The 6,769-nt window shown below is 32.7% G+C and overlaps 1 long non-coding RNA gene across 1 annotated transcript; it reads right to left on the reverse strand.

Moving 5' to 3' along the window:
* Positions 1–1,644: 1,644 nt before the first annotated feature.
* LOC148783374 (uncharacterized) lies at positions 1,645–3,575 on the reverse strand. The gene is made up of 2 exons (XR_016049724.1): positions 3,420–3,575; positions 1,645–3,287 (listed from the first exon to the last, which is right to left on the reverse strand). It is a non-coding gene; the product is annotated as an uncharacterized LOC148783374 (long non-coding RNA).
* Positions 3,576–6,769: the final 3,194 nt, after the last annotated feature.

Consider the following 6,769-nt stretch of genomic DNA (forward strand, 5'->3'; position numbering starts at 1 on the left):
TATCAACTAATAGAGGATAAGCGGTATTAGCCAACTTGTCTCTCCTCTCTTTTTCATAAAATAAATAGGAAGTTACGGATAAAATTCGTATACCAAAAGGATCACCATATATAACATAAAATCTCTCCTCCAATTCCTTCTCGTCGAGCCTCTCGAAATCGTCGCCCGATTCCCAGTTTTACAGAAGAATTGACACCGGGTGCCCGTTTCCCGTGTCGATTTGGGTGAGTCCGTTGCGACTCGCCGATTTTTAAAACCCTTATTATAATTATTAATAATGGTTAACAGTAGTTCATACAAGAAAACAAATCTCAATATTAACATATTGATGCAAAAAATAAAAGTTCTTGATGGAGTACCCTTATTTTTTATTGGATTTCTAAAAACAACATTTATAATGGATTTTAATAATTTTTTTAGATTCTTTTAAGGCTTAATCCAACCGATTCAGCCGATTTGCAATCCGGATCGATGATTTTCCGATCCGGGTGAATTTTTGGGGTGCCCGATCCGTTTTTTAAACCACCGGCTGAAACCATAGTTGTGAAGAAAAAGATGGATTCGGCCATCTTCTTTGAAAAGAAATTTAAAATGAAAATATATATTGTATTGGATTCGACAAGTGCCGAGCCCAAAACTCAAAAAAAATTCAATTCTTGTGGATTATGAACCTTTGCACAAACACTATTTAAATGGTAATTCAATTTATCGAACTGCAGTACCATAAATTGAAGGACTATTTAAGCATTAGTGGTTTATTTCACACTTTAAAACTTCTTATGCCATCTTGGCTACATGGATGTGCTGTTTCTCAATCCTTATTCAAGGGAAACCTAAGATGCATGACATGCGCCCGTGGCACAATTTGTTACCTGCAATGATTATGAAACAAACCCTTGCTCATTACAATTTAAAAAAAGCAAGTCAACTAGCATGTAAGTCAATTTTTTTTTTATGAGTAAGTGGAGAGGGCACATAACCTCATAGGAATTGAGCTTAGGACGTAGTATTGTAAATCATCAAGCGCTAACCAATTAAGCCCGATCTTTTGATAACAAACATTGAGTATTAGATTTGCGTCAAAACTGAGCATAAATCGCCTTCTGGCAGGCCATTGGTTATAGTGATGTAAATGGGTTGGGAGTGATCCGGGTTGATCTTGACACAAGCCCAATTCAACTGGAGTCAAGTCCAAGTCACTTGGTCCTAGACTCGACCTATCAAGTTGCATCTGGTCCGAGTCTAGAAATAAAATAATATACTTTTTTTTTTTATAATATAAAATGTTTATACATATTTTAATATGGGAAAAGTTTATATAAGGTTGCAACCTTAAAATGTAGAATCACATATGCACTTCAAAAATCTATTAAAAATGTTGTTTTAATGTAGAAAAAACCCTCTAATAAAATTACATGTTATAATAAAATTTTAACGTATGCCTTAATTGGATTGTTTAAGGTTGTAACCTGGCAAGATTGTACTCGATCCAATAGGGCCTAAGCTAGACCCAAGTCTGAACCAGACCGAGTTCTGGTTCAAATAGATCCTTCCCCAACTTGTCAGGTAGGCACCCATTCGTTACGATCAGTATGGTTTTTCTTTTTCTTTTTTTTCAATAACAAAAGCACGTAATTTTATTAAAATCTCAATCAAAGGTTACACAACTCTTCAAATAAACAAAGAATCAGATACATGTAAATGCAAAAGAGAAGCCCAAGCTTTATTAATCCATCCACCGTATCATTAGCTTCCCCATAAGCATGTTTTAAAGAGAACCCTTGCAAGATCCATAACCTGTAATCACATGGACCTTAATTTCTATGGTGGCCTCGCCTCCTCCTTACACCAAATAATTACATTTTGAGAGTGCCCTTCTATCTTATGAAAACCGTCCACGTGGACGAGCAAAGCAAAAGATGACACAACTATCACTATTAGTATTAGTGAAGAACTCCAATTCTAGCAAAACCCAGGTTCCCCGAAGAGCCATCAAAGTTTATTTTAAGCCAATCTTGGAAACACCCATCTTCCTTTCTGCATCACTTTAACCACATTCAAATTAATGAGATAACACATATTCTTCCATCTTCCTTTCTGTATCACTTTAACCACTATCAATTCAAATTAATGAGATAACACATATTCATCGACATTACTAGAAATATGGTTTCTATACTTCGTAAGTATCCGTAGGATGATGTTTTAAAGCAAATGAGAGTGGGATATAATGGAGTTTGTCATTCTACGATGTGTTTTAGCAGTAGATGCTAATGCATTTTTTAAATTTCTCCCATTTGTTTTACGTCTTGTCTATCTCTGATTTGGGTGACTTTTTACTTTTTTTTTTCAATACCACCATATATCACAATGCTTTGGTTTAATTCGAAAAATATACTTCACAGGACACACATACAGAATTTACTTAACATGTAATTCAGCTCCCTTTTTTTGATTTTTTTTACCACGTAAGAATTTGAAATGTACTATTTTTCCACTATCAGTAACTGGGGCAAAAAAATACATCAAGAAACTAGTCCATCAAAAACAAACCCAATCAATAATTATCATACAAGAAAAATGGAAGCTATTCCAATTAAGTATATTTCTCGAAAACAAGATCACAGGGATTACAAATATATTTTAATCCCTCCATGTTTGAAATCCATATGATATTTAAATTATTAGATATAAAAATATGAAGGAGATGAAATTTTTTTTGCAATAACGCCTTGTAATTTTATTATGACTAGATTCCCATATTCTTTGAAATAAATTCCTTTCCCTAAACATTCTTGACATTTTCTCCACTAGTGTTTTGTGTAAACAGAACCCCCACCCAAATTTATGAAGATCCACTCATGCGTGTACCTTCATGAAATTTCTTTGAAAACCAATATAGAAAGCAGAAATGAAAATAGCAGAGTAGGGTAACTATGTTGAAATTTGAAAAATTAATCACATATGGCTGTCTCTTAGTAACCAAGAAAAATTTACTAATAACGGAAAGACATATTTCTTGGACCCCATCAACAAAGACACCTTTTACCATTTCATGGGGAGCTGCAAAACCAGTTAGATAGTGGCACCAGTGACAAATATCTTCAGATCATCAACCGGAAAATCAACCACGGCCAACATACTTATAAAATCGCCTTCGAGCAAGCAATGCAGCGTAATAATCGTTTCCATGTTTCTCCACAACTTTTTTGAACCTGTTACTCAACATTGCATCTCCGAGAACGAACTCGAAGAGGACCTCGTCTGAATACCATGTTCAAGAAAGCCTGTGGAAAGCATGAAAACATCAAATCTTCAGCTGATTAAAAAAATGAGAAGAGGAGGAGAGATGTAATTGGTGATATGGGGAGGGTGCATGGAGGCCCTTTTATACACGTTTTGTGATGGAAATAACTAACCCCCAATCAGAGCATGACCCGGGCTTCTCAACCATTCTACCCTACTTGGCAGTTTTGTAAACTGTCCTCAAACTAACATCACGATCTTTAGGGAGGGACGTCCATTTGGAGTGGTTTCCTTTTTCAGTTATTGTGATTAGCACATGTTTTTTTAGGGCGAAGACCGCACATGTGCAAATGTTTTTATAGCATGAGAACAGTTTTATAAAGTGTCCTCAAACTACCATCACAATCTTTAAGGAGGTACGTCCATTTGGAGTAGTTTCCCTTTTCAGTTATGGTCATTAGCACATGTTTTTTTGGCATGCCGCCTAGACCGCACATGTACAAATGCAGGCTTGTCAATAAATATATGTTTTAGATAATATATAATCTTTAACATAGAGATCATGAATATAAAAAGATAAATAAAATTTAAAAACTAGAAATAATAATTTTATTAAAAAAATATTTAAATTGTTAATTACAAACCACCTGTTTGCAGCCATGACCGCATATTGTACAAATGCGGTACAACCCCATGAAACAATGGTTCAAAGTTATAGATGCATGTTTGAGGGGCACGTTTAACTTAGCCGATGTACATGGAGGAAAAAGTTTAAATATAGTTGTCAACCTATACTGTTCAAGTAAGGCGCACCACAAAATACCACTAAAAAAAAGTGTTTTTATGTTGGAAATTTCTCAAATTGACCTGTGGCTTGATAAGAAGAACACACGTTTAAAATTTCAAATGATTTGGATTTGTATTATATATATATATATATATATATATATATATATATGGAAAATGCTTCAGTGAGCTAATGGGCTCACAAGAAACAATGAGCCCAAAGGCCCAATGCCCGATAGTGTTTGAATTTTAATTTTTTTTCTACAAATCCAAATTACTTGAAATTTTATACGTGTGTTGATAAAAAATAGATGAATATTCAAAAAATATTTTAAAAAAATATTTTACATGAAAAAAATGATCAAAATACCCCCGTAAATATTTGGGGGTATTTTGATCATTTTAATTTTGTGGATTATTTTTTTTATATTTTTATTAGGTGCGACTTGATGAGAAGAATATTCACTTAAAATTGCAAGTGATTTGGATTTGTAGAGGAAATAAAATAAAATTCAAATACTCTCGATTGTCAGATCGGCCCAGATTCAATCTAGGCCATTGGGTTTATACTATTATGTGAGCTAGTAGGCTCACCCTAGGGTGCGGTTTCTATAACTTTTCTATAAGTTGTAATTTGTATAAGGTGCGGTTTCTCTCGGTCGTTATATATATAGGGCGCGGTTTCTATAAGGTTGCAACCTTAAACAATCCAATTAAGGCACACCTTAGAATTTTATCATAATAGGTAAGTTTGTTGCAAAAAATTCTTAGTATTATCTTAAAATCTATTTTCATACCTAATTAGAAAATTTAAAATTCTAAAAAGGTTAAAATCAAGTAGATCTATAAATATATAAAAATCTTGAAAATTGACGGTCTAGATAATATGTTGCAAGATGCACTATTTTTGGAACTCAACAACTTTTTTTTTCATATTCATACATCTCGATATTGAGATGATCAATTAAAGGGTTTTGTCAACCTTAAAACAACATTTCCAATATATTTTTGAGATGCATCTGTGATTCTACATTTTAAGGTTGCAACCTTATTAAAACTGTTCTCATATATATATATATATATATATATATATATATATATATATATATATATATATATGGAAGATACTACAAAACGCCTATAGGCGAAAATGAACAGTGATTTCGTCTACCCTTATTATTGTCCAAAGTTCATCGCACGGTCACGATTATCTGGTAGTGTTTTATTTTTTCATTTTTTTTCTACATATCGGAATGACCTAAAATTTGGAGTATGTGTTTATCACAAATATTTACATCTACGAAAAAATATCAAAAAAATATTTTACATAAAAATATTTGACGAAAATACCCCAAAAACATTTTCGATTTTCTTTTGTTGGGACAAGAGAAACTTAGGTTTTCTAGAAGGGGCTTTGGACATATTGATGTACTGGATTAGGGCTTCTTTTTTAGCTTCTGGATCATGTATAGAAAAGGAACCTTCAATATCTAAACTGAAATATGAAATCAATGAAGTCAGAAATGAGTTGATAGCTCTGAAATCTAGGATACAAATCTTAATATTAACCGAGAACCTATCAACGAAGCAATTGGAGAAGAAAATATAGAAGATGAATTTGATAATTTGATCACTGAGTATAATATTCCACTTGAGGTTGAAGATACTCTTCCTAAACCTGAAACCTCTAAAGGTGGAATGAATGTAATTGAAAAGGTCCAAAATTGTAAATATGTAAACCTTATAGACAAAATTATAACTCAAAAATGGTTTACAAACATCAAAATCGTAGTCCAAAAGGATTACAGCTTCCAAACCACCGCCCTGATTGATTCAGAAGCAGACCTAAACTGTATTAATGAAGGGTTAGTACCAACTAAATACTTCAGCAAGACTACCCAAATCCTTAATACTGCAGACGGCAGTAAAATGCTAACAAATTATAAATTAACTGATACTGCACTATGCAATAATGGTGTTTGCTTCAATTTTTCCTTCATCATGGTAAAAGGTTTAAGTCAACCTGTTATTTTAGGGACTCCATTTCTAAATATGCTATATCCAATCACGATTGATGATACAGGAATAGAAGCCAGTATTGAGGGGCATAAGGTCAAATTTACCTTTATCGAAAGCCCAGAGTCCATGAAATCAATAATATTAAAAATAAAATTTCTTCTAAAGAAAATTTTTTATATCATTTGAAAGAAGAAATAAAATATAAAAACATTGATGAAAAATTATCTCTTTCAGAAATTAAAGATAAAATTAAATCTCTAAAAAATAATATGGAAAGAGCTATATGTGCAGATATCCCCAATGCTTTGTGGGATAGAAAGCAACATATAGTTGAACTCCGATATGAACCAGATTTCTGAGAAGGCAAAATACCTACTAAAGTCAAGCCTATTCAAATGAATAATAGGTTAATTGAAATATGCAAAAAAGAAATAAAAGAATTGTTGGATAAAAACTGATTCGGAAAAGTTCTTCATCATGGAGTTATTCGGCCTTCTATATTGAAAGGTCCTCTGAAATAGAAAGAGGGGCTCCAAGATTGGTTATAAATTATAAACCACTTAACAAAGTGTTAAGGTGGATTAGATATCCAATACTAAATAAGAGAGACCTTTTGGATAGATTAGTCAATGCCTGTATATTCTCAAAATTTGATCTTAAATCAGGTTATTGGCAAATACAAATTGCCAAAAAAGATAAATACAAAACTGCCTTTAAT

Source organism: Amborella trichopoda, chromosome 2 (genome assembly GCF_054954075.1).
Source record: "Amborella trichopoda isolate Santa Cruz 75 chromosome 2, AtrichopodaSantaCruz75HAP2 v2.0, whole genome shotgun sequence".
Taxonomy (NCBI): domain Eukaryota; kingdom Viridiplantae; phylum Streptophyta; class Magnoliopsida; order Amborellales; family Amborellaceae; genus Amborella; species Amborella trichopoda.